Below are 15,615 nucleotides of genomic sequence, written 5' to 3'. Positions count from 1 at the left end.
CTGATTAGACAGCTACAACTCAAGAGGCTTTAACACAGTGTCCCTCACAAGCTTCCTTCTAGCACCTCAGGTTGGGGGCCAGTTGTTTTGCCACATTTCATGGGTCCCTTTCTGCAAATTGACCACAACACAGATATGTGCAAAATGTCGGGAAGTCTCATGATAGCTAGATTGGTAAATGAGTTTCTATGCTTGCAAATATTTACTGAGCCTGCCTGTGAATATGTTATTTGTATTCTACCGAGAGAGAATTAGAAAACTATTTCCTACCCACCCTTGCACTTAAGAGTGGTCATGTGACTTTATATGGCCAAAGACATAAAGGAAGTCTGGTGGAATTACGTTCCTGACTCAACAGACAATCTTCTCCAGGTATTTGTGGGCAGATGGTCTTTGGAAAAAGTGAGATGCTACTGCAAATGCGGAGAGGGCAGTGCTCTCCTGAAATGGTGGTGATACTGTCCTCCCTGACATCAAGACCCACCCGAGTATACAGTGTACAGACCTCTGGATGGAAAGCAGAGTGTCCAGTGATGTAATAATAATGGCTGGCAGCCCCTTTGTCACTACTTGCTGTGTACTATTTTAAGTGCAATACAAATGGTGACTCATTTCAGTCTCAGCACAGGACCAAAAGGCAGGTATTATCATCTCCATTTACAGAAGACCAAAGTCAAGCACAATGAGGCTCAGTACCTTGCCCGATGTAGGTATTAAGCGGCAGAGGACCTATCAGAACCCACGTGACCAGGCTTCCTAACCAAAAATCTCCACCGTGGACTTTCCTGATGGCCCAGTGGTTAAGAATCCACCTGCATATGCAGGGGACACAGGTTTGATCCCTGGTCCGGGAAGATCCCACATGCCACAGAGCAACTACGCCAGGGTGCCACAGCTACTGAGCCTGCGCCTACAGACTGTGCACCGCAACTAGAGAAGCCACTGCAATGAGGAGCCCGAACATCGCAACTAGAGAGAGCCCACATGCAGTAACAAAGACCCAGCACAGCCAAAAAAAATTTTTTTAAATAAAGCCTTCATTGTGAGCTACATTAACAAAGTGTGAGCACAAGGCTCATTATTTAAAAATAATCAAAATCATCGCTACCACATACTGAACACTTACTATGTGGCAACCTGAGGGCCTAACATAGCATGTTACCCTCCAAAAACCCCCTGTGCTCAGCACCATGACTGATGGTGTTCACTGAAAAGCTGAGAGGTGACTAGACTTGACCTCTGTCACATGATTGGTAAGGACCACAGAGATCAGAGGTATAAGTCTATAAACCCCCAGACACCGGATCACACCTCTTGGAAATAGCTCACAGGAGACATTTCTTTTCACTATTAACCACACTCAATACCCTGTTCTCAAGGACACTATTGGCCTCTCCTGGGCCACGTGTGATAAAGGCCACGTGTACTTGGCCACAGAGAAAAGCAGGACATGGAAGGAAACAGAGCAGAACTCCACACCCAGCTGCTCCTAGAATCAAGGCCATGTCCCTCCGTTGACCATCAGGGCCTCGGAGCTAGAGCAGGCCTTCCCCGCCACTGTAGCCTCACAGCCTCATCTCTGCTCTGGAGGAAGCCCCGCTCCCTAGAGCCTCTTCTCTTGGCCTAGAATGTTCTTCCTCATGCTTCCCTTTGCCCCACTACACATTGTTCTCTTTCCCTTAATTAACTCCTACCCAACCTTTAATGTTTAGCCACTGGGCTGGATAACAAGACAGCTCCGGGACCTGCTGGTAAGATTTCAAAAAATCAAATAAAAAAGCAAAGTACAGGACAGGGTGTGGAGTAGGCTGCACTTTGTATAAGGAGGGGAAGATAAAAATAGACATTTGCGTTTGCATAAAGAAACTTTAGACGATACCCAAGAGACTAATACAAATGATTACTTAAGGGGTGGAGGGACAAGGTGGGCAAGGAAAGGGGTAGGAGAGAGCTCAGTGTGTACATCTACACAAGCGCACACATGCACAGAGGCACGCACGCAGAACTGACTTTGAAGCTTACAGACGTATGACCTACTTTTTAAAAGTATCCCGAAAACAAAGCAGGGGGGCTTCCCTGGTAGCTCAGTGCTAAAGAATCCACCTACCAATGCAGAAGACACGGGTTCGATCCCTGGTGTGGGAAGATCCCACATGCTGTGGAGCAACTACTGAGCCTGTGCTCCAGAGCCAGGGAACTGCAAGGGCTGAAGCCCATGTGCCTAGAAGCCCTAGAGCCCGTGCTTCGCAACAAAAGAAGCCACGGCAATGAGAAGCCCGTACACCACAACCTGCGCAGCAATAAAGAGCCAGCACCACCAAAAATAAATAAATAAATACAATTTAAAACAAAACAAAGCAGGAGTGATGGGTAAAGGGTAAGAGGTGGACTGTGACCACAAACCTGAACACATCCATCTCTGGGACTCCTTGATAATGTCCGACTCACCCACTGGCTCTCAGGACCCCTGAGGTCAGGTCTGGACCCGCTCGGGCTGCCAGCCAGGAGCCTGGCACGCAGCTGGTGCCTGAGAAATACTCAGAGTGGGCGGAAATGGATGCACCATTCAACTCACCACCCGCTGCACACCGGAGCTTAGCCCATTGCGAGCCTGTTTCAGTGAAATAAACTAATGAGTATGGAGGAAGGGAACACAATTACTGTACAAGAAAAGGGCTCTAAGACACACTGCTGAAAGAAAAGAGTGTGGTTCAGGGATCAGTCACCTCTTCCTGTCAAAGGCCAGAGAGTAAATCTTTCTTAAGTCTGGGGGGCTCGCATGGCTGTGTTTCAACTACTCAGCTTTGCCCTGTTGTGGGAGAGCAGCCCTGGCAATGTGAGCACAGCTGTGCTCCAACAAGACTTCACTCATGGACACTGAAACTCGAAGTTCATCTAATTTCACATATCATGAAATATTCTTTTGATTTTTAAAAAAATTTATTTGGCTGCATCGGGTCTCAGTTGTGGTAATGGCAGGCTTAGTTGCTCCCCGGCACGTGGGATCTTAGTTCCCCGACCAGGGATCAAACCTGCATCCCCTGCATTGCAAGGTGGATTCTTTTTTTTAATATTTATTTTTATTTATTTAGCTGCATAGGGTCTTAGTTGTGGTACGTGGGATCTAGCTTCCTGACCAGGGATCGAACCCAGGTGCCTGGTATTGGGAGTGCAGGGTCTTAGCCACCGGACCACCGGGGAATGCCCACAAGGTGGATTCTTAACCACTGGACCACCAGGACAGTCCTCTGATTTTTTTCTTTTTTTAACCATTAAAAAAAAAATGTAAAAATCATTCTTAGCTCCTGGACCATCCAGAAACATGCAGCGGGCTGAAAGGCCCACAGTCTGCAGCCTGACGCCCTGGGTGTAGAGAATGGCTACCGTGTGTACGCTTGTGGTATATATGCAGAGAACTTCTGGAAGGAGACAGGTCACAGTGGCTGATTCTATGCAGGGTTCAGAGATGGACATGGCAGGAAATTCATTTTTTTATTTGTAAATAACGTGGAGCTAGTGGTAAAGAAGCCGCCTGCCAATGAAGGAGATGTAAGAGGCACAGGTTCAATCCCTGGGTCAGGGAGATCCCCTGGAGAAGGAAATGGCAACCCACTTCAATATTCTTGCCTGGGAAATCCCATGGACAGAGGAGCCTGGCGGGCCACAGTCCATGGAGTTGCAATGAGTCAGACGTGACTGAAGCACATAGCACACATGAATGAATTAACAGAGTGCTGTCTTAAAGTTAATTCTTAAACAAGAAACGAGGCTGTGTGTGGGGTGACGAGCCCATGCTCAGAAGTTAGAGACCATGGCTGGAATCCTAACTCTTCCTCACCTGCTGTGGACCCAACAGGCAAGTTATTTGCCATCTCTGAGCCCCAGCATCACAGGGATAACATCAGTATTGGCTTCACAGGCAGTTGGGAGGTTTCCACGGGTTAATAAGCCTTTTGCACAGAGCCAGGCACCTGGAAAGTGCTGGCTAGCTATTATTATCCTCATTAAGAGTCATTCATGGGGAAGAGCCTTCCTCCTAAGGGAAGCCTGAAACATAACTGCGGCTGTAAAATTCCCCTCGAGAGTCCGCCCAGTCCCACAGCAAGTCATCCGACTGTCCACATAATGGATGCCTTGTGACGTAAGGAAGCTCATTTGTATTAGCAACCACATTCCACAAAGATGCCTCCTGGAGCCACGTCTGCACGTCCTGTTTGGCGGGGAAGGAGGCCAGTTTCCCAGCCCGGGGTCTGTCCCTGAGTGTCACGTGGGGTGGACTGTGGCCTGCATCCATGAGATCACTCAGTGCCCATTTATTAAACGCCTACTGTGTGCCAGGGCATGCAGGTAGACACCCCTTTGCACCATGCCCTAGAGGCTGCAGGTACAAGCATGGGCTTCTTTTAAATTAACTGATGAGGGACTTCCCTGGCTGTCCAGTGGCTAGGGCTCCAAGCTTCTACTGCAGGGGACAGGGGCTCTATCCCTGGTTGGGGAACTAAGATCCCACAGAACAGCCAAAAACAAACAAACTGATGGAATCAGAGCGAAGATAGATGCACTGGTGGTGTGCTCCTACAATCCTGTGCTTTTCCTATGTGTTTATTCATTCAACAAATACATACTGACCTCCGAAGAGCCAGGCATTATTCTAGGTACTTGGTCTTAACCAGGCCCCTTGTTTTGCAGCTGCTTCCCTCTGAACTTTGAGACCTGTCGGGAAGAGACCTTGCTCATTATCATTCCCTCTGTGTCCTCTGTCCTTAGAGCGGGTCATGGTACAAAGCAGGCAAATAACCAACATTAATGGGGTCAAATTACTGAGCTTGGAGGACATCTGGGGTCTGGGCCTGCCCCAATTTTGAGTGACAGCAGCCTACTTCTCCTAGGAGAAGAGTTCCTCCCCAGTTCCTCCTAGTTTGGGGAGGAGGGGGCTGTCAATCATGGGACTCCGCCCCCCTCCCCCCCTACACACACACATATAGACGCTTCGGCCAATCAGCTGCTCTTGCTCATGAATTTGGACTTCAATAAAAACAATGATGACAGTAATTATGGCAATAAAAAACAAAAGCAGGTAATATTTATCAAAGCCACATACTCCGTACTAAGCACTATTCCAAATCTATCTCAAATACTTTTATCCTTACAACAACCTTTCTATTCTTTTTTTAAAAAATTATTATCTTATTGTTATCTTATTTTTTGGCCATATTGTGCAGCATGTGGGGTCTCAGTTCACCACCAGGGGTCAAATCCACGCCCCCTGCTGTGGAAGCATGGAGTCTTAACCGCTGGACCACCAGGGAAGTCCCAATCCTTCTGATCTTATTCCCTGTCTTACAGCTGACAAACTGAGGCACAGAAAGGTTAGGAAACCTCTGAATAAGTAGTGAGGTCGGGATTCATCCTCAGGAGGCCAGCTATGGAGTCAGAGCTTCTCACAGCTTCCCTCTCCTGGCCCCTCAGCCCCTGAGATGGCCCTGAACACCCACCTTGAGGTGCCCCCGAGCTGCCTGACCCCGGTTTCACTTTTACGGCCCCAGGTGGTTTCTGTTGCCTGCAACCCAAGAACCAGACTGATAAACCCGGAATACTTACTTGGTTTCACACTTTCTGCCAGATGGGCAGAAGTGCTATAAGACAGCAGCAGCTTATGAACATTTGAGGAGGTGGAGTTGGTGGTCAGGGCATTGGGGGCAGCCTGCAACTGCCAGAGCAGCCTCTTTCCACAGTGGGGAGGAAGGGGGCGAGGAAAGGGAGGGGAAACAGGATACAGAGAGCAAGGAGAGAACCAAAGGGACTCAATAGGGGAGAGCTTTCTCCAGGGGGTGGGGTGGGGGACCCTTGCTGGCATTTTGGGTGGAACAATCCTTTGTTGGGCTTTCCAGGTGGTTGGTGATAAAGAATCCACCTGCCAATGCAGGAGTTGCAGGAGACAAGGGTTCGTTCGATCCCTGGGTCGGGAAGATTCCCCTGGAGAAGGGAATGGCAACCCACTCTAGTATTCTTGCTTGGGAAATCTCATGGACAGAGGAGCCTGGCAGGCTGCAGTCCATGGGGTCACAAAGAGTCGGACACAACTGAACGACTCGGCATAAGCACGATGTATTTTGGAATGCACATTTAAGGTTAACTTGATATATGGAGATGACACAAACCCATGAGAGTGACCCTCTTGTTACTAATCCTCTGCGCTGCAGGACATTCAGCATTCTTGGTCCCCAGGTCCTAAATTCCTGTGATGTCCCTACCATTTCACCGTGAGACCAAACCTACCCCCATATGTTCCTGAAAGTCTCCTGGGAATGGAATCCAGTGGCTGCTGCCCTAATACCCACACCAAAGTCCCCAGGCCTGGCAGGGCCCGTCCAGCTCTTCCCTAGTTTGGATGCTGGCCCTAAGCTGGGTTCTTTGATTTTCTATTAGCTGTTTTAAGTCCCACAACACACAAGTTTTCATGACCTGTCAACATGGAGAGAGCCCCTGCTACATGCCAGGAGCTGTTCTAAACATCTTACATACAGCCACTCATTTAATCCTCACAGCCACCAATGAAGTGGGCACCGTGACCAAGGTCACTGCTATCTGACAGATGAGGAAACCAAGCCTGATTAGGCTACAGGTCTTGCTTGTAAGTAGAGGGGCCTCGCTTGGAAGCAGTCTCCTTAGTCTAGTGAGGTTATGACCAGTGTCTGTGGCTTCCCAGTTTACCCTGAAGGTGGTCTGCTTCCCCTCTGCCCAGATGCTGCTCCCACACCACCACTCAGCTTTAGGCCTCGGCACAGACACACGCCTCCCCAGGAAGCCCTGCCCCTTCTCACCACCCTCCCCCAACCCAGGACCTGTGTTCCACACGTTCATATGCTCTCTGTTGTTTAGCTGCTAAGCCACGTCCGATTCTTTTTGCGACCCCATGGACTGTAGCCCGCCAGGCTCTTCTGTTCTTGGGACTCTCCAGCCAAGAATATTAGAGTGGGTTGCCATTCCCTTCCCCAGGAGATCATCCCAATCCAGGGATCAAACCTGTGCCTCCTGCACTGGCAGGTGGATTCTTTACCACTGAGTCACCAGCGAAACCCTCACAGGCTCTCCGAGCTCCCTGTATCTCTCCTTGTTGGTGTCTCTCACCACTGGCGCTGGTGAAGTTACCTGTTGAGGGTCTGAGTCTTTCGCCTCCCCTCCCGACTGTCAACTCCATGAAGGCAGGGACTTGCTTAATGATGCACCTCTGTCTGGTGGCTCAGATCCGGCCCTTGGAAATACTAGCTGAGTAACAAATCAACCACTTTTTCAAAAATTCACATTTAAAACTAGGACAGCAAAACACTGGCTGTTAAAACCAAAAGCAGGGTGAAGGGGTGGCCTAGAATGGAGGGAGGCAACGAGATCAACAGTCACTTGAGTATTTCAGTGGTGGAGCTGAGAAGGTGGGGATGCACCCCTGGGTGCTGCAGCAGCAGGAGGGGAGTCTGTGACGGTACCATTGTGGTATCAACTCAAAAGTCAGCAACAAAATAAGTACTGGGGAAATGAAAGCATGAAAGTAAACAAACTCCTCCTTCCAGAATTTCAAGCTTTCTACTCCTGTGCTCACTTTCTGTCCTCATGACAGTAGGGTTAATTAAGAGCACAGGTCAGAACCACACCTTCTGTGTTTAAATCCCATCCCTGCCATGAATAAACAACTATATTCTCTCAGGCACGGGCCAATTAACCCCTGTGCATCAGGAAAATGGGGACATAGCAGGATTGAGCTCATAAGATGGTTGTCAAATGAGCTCACTCATGAACTCAAGGCACAGGGTAAGCACTCAGTGAAAACTAGCTGTTACCATCATCAGGATCAGCATCACTGCTCTTTGGCCCTACGACTGAGACAATGGGCCAAACGTGACCTGCAATTTCCTACCCTTGACGCCTAAACTGTCTGCTCTCTTTGTTGCCAAACTCCTTGGACTCGGAGCCAACGAATCAGTCCCTCTCCAGTCCTGTGTGATCTAAGACGAGTTCTGACACTTAAGATCAAGCGTTCAATGTAACATCCACTTCAGCATTTGCGAAGCCAACCGCACATCTTCTGCTGCAGTCCAAAGGTACCGAGAGGTTGCATCAAATGTTTACCTCGCACACACTCAACAACGCACGACTCCTTCCTTCCTCCAAAGGACCAATCATTAAGGTGGGACAGGTGTCCAGCATTCCACTTCATAAGCATTTGCTCTGGTGAATGTGAGAGGGGAGTCGAGCATACACTATTCCCTCAGGTAGGTTCAGCTAGCAGCTCACCACCCTGAGCAGTATTCCAGTGTCTCAAGATGCACATTTTCCTAAAACATGGCCTCTTGAGGCAAACCAGCTCCTTCAGGAGGCACTTGTCAGAAAGAAGAATGCATGTTCTGAACCTGGGCAAGAGATCGGCTATATGGGGTATAGTGTATTATGAACTTCCTGTTGTCCCTCAGTACACCTTCTCTCTTTTCCCTTTAATAACTGAACTCCTTACATGTTAGCCAGACACATGGTTGACGGGAATGCAGACTACATTTCCCTGTCTCCCTTGCGGCTAGGTGTGGTCATGTGACTAAGTTCGGCCCAACAGGCCAGAAGTGGAAGAGCTGTACTTGATTTCTGGGTCAGCTCACTGAAGTGTGATAGAATTCAGAAGCTCCATTAATTTAGAGGTAGAAGATTACCTCTTTTATTTTCACTAGCTTCTAACCAAAATCCAGCATTTCCTTCCATTATGAACACAGGCAAACCACAGTAGTTTTCACAATACCTGTGAATTTGTCACCTACAACAGAAATCACAGGTTTTTTTTTTTTTTTTTTAACCACACTACAGTTCTTACAAACATCTCAAAACAGTATCGATGTCTTCTGCTACTTTGAAATCATGTAGCTATTGGCCCTGTCATTGGGTTTTGCCACACTATATCACACATTTGTTATCTTCCTATTTCAAAAATTTTATTTTGGGACTTCCCTGGCAGTCCAGTGGTTAAGACTCCATGCTTCCACTGCAGGGGGCACAGGTTCTATCATTGGTTGGGGAACTAAGTTCCCATATGCCTCTTGGCCAAAACACCACAACATAAAACAGAAACAATACTATAACAAATTCAATAAATATCTTAAAAATGGTACACATTAAAAAAACTTTTTTTTAAATGAAACAGCAAATTTATGGTGTGTAAATTCTGTCTCAAAACAGAAGCAACTGGTGCTTTAGGAAGAAGGGGAGGTGCCCTTTTTCTTATATCCTCCCTTCCAGTGGGCTGGAAGGCACACATGGTGACGGTGCGGAGTCATTCTGGACCATGCAGAGAAGGACAACATCCCAGGAATGGGGAGCAACAAACTGGATCCTCGAGCCTGGATCCTCAAGACTGTGGAGCTGCATCATCAGTCCTGGGCTGCTCACTCTCAAATGTTTTAGCAAAGAGAAATCAATTGCTCCCTCATTGATGCCACTGCTATTCTGGGTCTGTTACAGCAGCCAAACCCATATTCAACTAATACCCAACATCTTTTTTCTCTTTGCTTTTAAAGTATGATAACACATTTACAGGAGACTTGGAAAATACAGAACAAAGTTACATACAGTTCCACTATATAATTACTTTTTAAGTAGATGAATTAAAATTTTTAGTTGGCGTTTCAATATCAAACTCTCAAAAATTAATAGAATGAATATACAGAAAATTATATAGATCTGAAAAGCACCATGAACCAATTCAACATAATGAAGATTTATACAATTTTTACACAATAGTAGGATACAAATTCTATTCAAGTTCCCATAGACTATAAACTCAGAGACACTGGAACATATCCAGGGACATAAAACAAGGTGCAAAAATTTCACGGTCTAAAGGTATTGAAATCATACAGAGTCTGTTCTCTTGTCACTGTGGAATTTTGTTAGAAACCAATACCAAAAGATATTTGAAAGTAACCCACACATTTTTAAGTGATACTAGACGTCTTAAGAGGAAGTTCAAGGTCATCTGAGCCTACAGTGCTTCTGCTTTACTCAATGACTGCCAAAGCTAACTCTGCCACGAGGCACACTCCCCAACCTCAAGTGTCCCCACCCCTGCCTCTTGAAGGAGAGGAGGGTTCAGCCACCATGGCTATCATGCCAGTTTGGTGACCTCTCCACTCTGCACTGAGATGCTGTGGCTTTAGCAGAGAACAGAGCCACATGGAGAAAGTTTCCAAGTGCAGGAGTCTCCATGGCCTGCAGAGATTCAGGACAATGCAGCCAAGTGTTAAAATGCCTGACCTTAGCCTCCCCCTCTCTGGCCTCCTCAGATACAAGATGACTAACAAGCTAATTAAAAATGTGTGTTCCTCGTCCTTCTCTAGTTAATGTGGTGAAGTTTTTATTGTTAGGAGATGGACCATCTCAACTGGCCCCAAGACTCCAAAAAGAAGGTCACTTTGGGTATCATTTAATACCCAGAGGCCTATAAAAAATATAGCTGAGGCAGGCATTTCATTTAATCTACTAGTAAAACTTTCACTCTGAAATTTCACTGCCAGGGTTTAAAAAACTTCCGGTCAGTCACTGTTTCCTGCCCTAGTTCAATGACAGGTTAATCATAATTTTAAATGACTAAACCTTTCCACTTCCACCACATTCATTTAAAAAAGATTTTTTTTAAGCACCTAGCATGTACTGCAGATGCAACACGAGGAAATAAAAACAGGCCTGGGCATGACCTGCTGGGGTTTACAGCCCAGTGGAGAAGACAGGCATTAAACATGTGAAGGCAAATATAATGTATAATTAAATATTATGATAACTGCTCTGAAGGTTTGCCAGGCGAGGATAACAGGGGGCCTAGTTTAGAATCAGGAAGGTCCAGGAGAGACTCCTAGAAGCCTTGCTGTTTAAACTTCAATCTTCGGGATGAAAACCAAGGCTAGGAGAAAAGCCATCAGGAAAAGCATTTCAAGGAAAAGGAAGCACACTAACAAAGGCTCTGAGGTCGGAAAAGCCTGGCTTGTTTGAGAAACTAAATCAAATACTGGCTATATACTGTGAGTGAGGTCAGCAGTGGCTGTATTGTGGGCATGATAGGGATTTTTTTTTTTTTTTTTTTGGCCATACCATGCAGCATGAGGGGGTCTTAGTTCCCTGACCAGGGAACAAACCCACGCCCCTGCAGTGGAATTGAAAAATCTTAACCGCTGGAACGCCAGGAAAGTCCTGGCCATGAAAAGGATCTCTAAAAGTTATTGTTGGTACAGGAGTAAATTAGTAGGTAATTGTTCTTTGTCCCCACTGGCAGCCACTGCCTCTTTTCCCACAAAGCACCTTATCTGCACTTGGAGCCCATATTGCCCCCACTTGCGGGCCAGGAGATGTCAGTGGGGCTCCAGCCCTGACCCAGGACTAAGTCCATCAAGGCATCCCACCTTCCCCAGGTCATACTGAAGGTAATACTTGCACACATGACCTCTGCTGGCTCACAGTGAACTTCAGAACTTTTGTAGAAATTCCCACACGCCAAAAAAAAAAAAAAAAAGGCTTAAGAAAGCTCTTTTTCCGCTGGACTTGAGCCTCATAATTTGAGGCTAGAGTTGTTGCAATCATAACTATCAGAGAACAAGCAATTTAAGACTGGAACTGTGATAAATATATATTTGGTCTTTGTCCCCAGTTGCTGACACAGAGCTTCTAAAACCCTTGGAATTTCCTGAATGACAGGGGTGATCGGAACATCTTGCTGTGTGTAACGATACCTGAGTTTATGCTCACAAAGTGACTCTTGACTGAGAGGCCCCTGAGAGCTTCAGGATGGGGGCCGGTCACACTAGAAAGACCGAGGCATCCTCAAAGGGTTGTTAACTGCTGCCTCAACCCTCGACCTACAGGAATGGATGGGGGCTGGAGGCTGAGATAACCACCAAAGGCCAGTGATTTCATCAACTGCACTTACATACTGAGATCTCCATCAAACCCTAAACAACGGGTTGGGAGAGCGTCCAGGCTAGTGAACAGGTGGAGGCGCAGGGAGTGTGGCGCCGGGGAGCCATGGAAGCTCTGCAGCCCTGCTCCCACACTCCACCCTGTGCATCCTTTCCACTGGGCTCATTCTGTGCTGCATCCTTTATCATAAACCAGTAAAGCTAAGTAAGATGTTTTCCAGTCTTCTGTGAGCTGTTACAGCAAATTATCTTTATTTTAAAACAAGTTGTTGTTTTTTTTTTTAATTTTTGGTTGCACTGCGTCTTTCTTCGGTGTGCAGGCTTCTCATTGCGGTGGCTTATCTTGTTGAGGAGCACAGGCTCTAGGCACTTGGGCTTCAGGAGTTGTGTGGCAAATGGGCGCTAGAGCACAGGCTCAGTAGATGTGGCGCATGGGCTTGGCTGCTCCAAGGCACGTAGGATCTTCCCAGACCAGGGATCGAAGGCATGTCTCATTTGCATTGGCAGGTGGGTTCTTATTCACTGTGCCACCAGGGAAGTACATCTAGAAAACAGTTAAGTTGGCCAAAAAGTTCGACCGGTTTTTTCCATAACATCTTAAGGAAAAACCTGAATGAACTTTTTAGCCAACTTAATATCAAACCTGAAACTCTCAATTTATAGGGTTTAACTATAAATTGGAGTCACTGGAACCCTCAATTTATAGTCAGTTGGTCAGCAGGACAGTGGGCCACCCGAGCCTTGCACCTGGCATCTAAGTGGGGGCAGCCTTGTGGAACTGGGCCCTTCACCTGTGGGGTCTGTGACAACTCAGGGTAGCTATTTTCAGAACTGGATTGAGTTGTGGGACACCTGGTTACTGTCCAGAGAGTTGAAGGACTGGCTGTTATGAGGGAAACACCCACACATTTGGTGTCAGAACTGTTATAAGTAAAAACAGCTCAGAGGAACCAACTGAGAGATCAAGGAGAAAAACTCAGTATTGGTGATAGCATAATTTAAGCTCTGGATCAAGTTGCATTTAAAGCATGAAGTTCATGACATAATGAACTTCAATTATGTCATGCCAACTGACACAATATTGTAAAGCAACTACTGTATACTCCAATAAAAATTAATTTAAAAAATCGTTATCACACCAATGATTTCTGAATTTCCTTAGGCCAGCTTGGATTGGGTTTTGTTTCTTGTAATCCTCATTTCCTGACTACTAGAAATGGGAAAGCACTGGAGGGTTTATATATGTGGTATGCTGTATGCTCAGTCACTTAGTTTTGTCTCTTTGTGACCCAATGGACTGTAGTCTACCAGGCTCCTCTGTCCATGAGATTTCCCAGGCAAGAATAATGGAGTGGGTAGCCATTTCCTTCTCCAGGGGATCTTCCCAACCCACGGATCGAACCCACATCTCCTGCACTGACAGGTGGATCCTTTACCACTGTGCCACCGGGGAAGCACGTACAGGATATAACGTGACTTTATCTCTATACTTGGAGAATGAATCAAGGAAGCCAGAATAGAAGCAGTGAGCCAATTAGGAGGCTACTTCAATAGTCTCACTGGAAGATGAGGTCACCAGAGCCTATTAACAAGACTAACATTTACTGGGCACTTAGGATGTGACAGGAACTGAGCCGAGTGCTTTAGTAACCTAACAATCCTAGTGCATGGAAGTATTACCAGAGCTGCTTTTCTTCTGCTGTGAGTTGAACTGTGTCTCCTTTGAAACTCATACGCTGAAGTCCTAATCTTAAGCATCTGAGAATGGGACCTTATTTGGAGACAGAGTTGTTGTAGATGGAACCAATTATGTTAGAATAAAGTTACACTGGGCTTCCCTAGTGGCTCAGATGGTAAAGGATCTGCCTGCTAGTGCAGGAGATGTGGGTTTGATCGCTGGGTTGGGAAGATGTCTGGAGAAGAAAATGGCAGCCCACTCCATTATTCTTGCCTGGAGAATTCCATGGACAGGGGAGCCTGGCGGGCTACAGTCCATGGGGTGGTAGACTAGGACGTGACTGAGCAACTGACACTTTGACTTCACAAAGTGACTCTGGAATTGGGTGGGCCCCTAACCCAGTGTGACTGGTGCCCTTAGAAGAAAGAGGACTTTGGACGCAGACATACCTGCAGGGAGAACACCATATACCATGTGAAAGTGAAGACAGAGCTCAAAATGATGCACCAGAAACCAGGGAATACCAAACACTGCCAGCAAACTGCCAGGAGCTAGGAGTGAGGCAAACAGTCTTCCTCATGGCCCTCTGAAAGAATCAACCTTGCCAACACTTGGATCTTGGACTTCTAGCCTCCAGATGATACATTTAGTTGTTTAAGCCACCCAGTTCATGGTACTTGGTTATGGCAGCTCCAGAAAACTAATACTGTGAAAAGGAACCTGAGGCCTGGAGGGGTGGGGTCACCGTCACCAAATGCCCCGGCTGGCGGGGGCGGTGCTGGATCTGTCTACTTCGGAAGGCCGTGTTTCCAACCACCGTTCTGTTCCTCAGGCCTGTGGGAACTGCTCCGTCCCCCTTCCTGGGGTCTAGAAATGGCCCCGATCCTCCCTGTGCCCCTGGTCTCTATCAGCATGACTGACATTGGCCTCCCCACGCCCCCAGGGCCTGGATGAGTGAGGAGAAGGGAAGATGGGCTGCAGAGAGGCAGGCCCCTGGGGGCTGCCCAGAAGTGGGGCAATCCCGGACAGCATTCTGCACAGAAGTAAACACCAGAGAGGAGAGTGGAGGCGGATCAAAACCACCTCCCCACCCCAGATGGCTGGCATGGCAGCAGCCCCGAGAGCAGAGCCGACCCCAGATGGGCAGGGCGGAGGGAGGTGGGCCTCTGGCAGGAGTCATCCAGAAGACACGGCAACGCTCTCGGATCAGGAGTCCCCATCCCACCACCCCAAGACCCCGTCGCTCTCCACTCATGGAGGCAAAGAAGCTCTGTCCAAACCTGTCCCTGCCACTGTGAGCAGGTCTCTGCAGAATACCCCTTGTGGAGTCCAAGCAGGTGGCACGTGTGGTTGGCAGGGGCCCACGGCCACCATGGCAAGCTGGGGAGGGCAGAGCCTGCCAGTTCCTTGCCATGAGGACTACTCCTCCTAAGGGGCACTTCTTCAAATGGATCAGTGTTTCTGGACCAAGGCTGAAGTGGGCAGCATTAAAATCCAAGCGGAATTGAAAACCAATTAGCACTTATTTCGGGGGGAAAAACACTGAGCCGTGGATCACACAGCAGGGGAGCTGGGGGTGGGGGAGACACTCCGTGTCTAGACCAAATGGTACTAACAGCGGGAGTGGAGAGCGAGCCCAGCACACACCCGGGCCACAAAAAATCAGGTGTTAAATCACACACAGCTTGCTATTTCTAATATACATGCTTCCCTTAAATGCCCACCATGCACAAAGATCAGAAACGCGGCAGATCCTTTGGAGGTGGGCAGGAGAAGGCCACGTCCAACATACTGAGGCACAGTCAAAGGCTGGGACCCTAAGATGAACTCTGGATTGACAGGGCCTGTTAGAGAAGGGCTGAAATGGCATTTGATGTCACCGGAACATCTGATGACACCGACATCAGAGACCATTCCAACTATAATTAAGGATTTGGAAATGCAGGAACGGAGGGGTGGGTGGGTAGGAGACAGTCTGCTGTTGTTTTCCTCAAC

General features: G+C 47.6%; 1 protein-coding gene across 5 annotated transcripts in view; it reads right to left on the bottom strand.

Annotated features, from left to right (window-relative positions):
• SIPA1L3 (signal induced proliferation associated 1 like 3) overlaps nucleotides 1-15,615 on the bottom strand; it is a 253,345-nt gene that overhangs the window by 191,098 nt on the left and 46,632 nt on the right. The gene's annotated exons all lie outside the window — the stretch shown is intronic.

This window comes from Bos grunniens, chromosome 18 (genome assembly GCF_055505025.1).
Source record: "Bos grunniens cultivar Pamir isolate PY7600 chromosome 18, Bosgru_T2T1.0, whole genome shotgun sequence".
Lineage (NCBI taxonomy): Eukaryota > Metazoa > Chordata > Mammalia > Artiodactyla > Bovidae > Bos > Bos grunniens.
The sequence above is the reverse complement of the archived record's forward strand: the minus strand, read 5'-3'. Positions and strand labels throughout refer to the sequence as shown.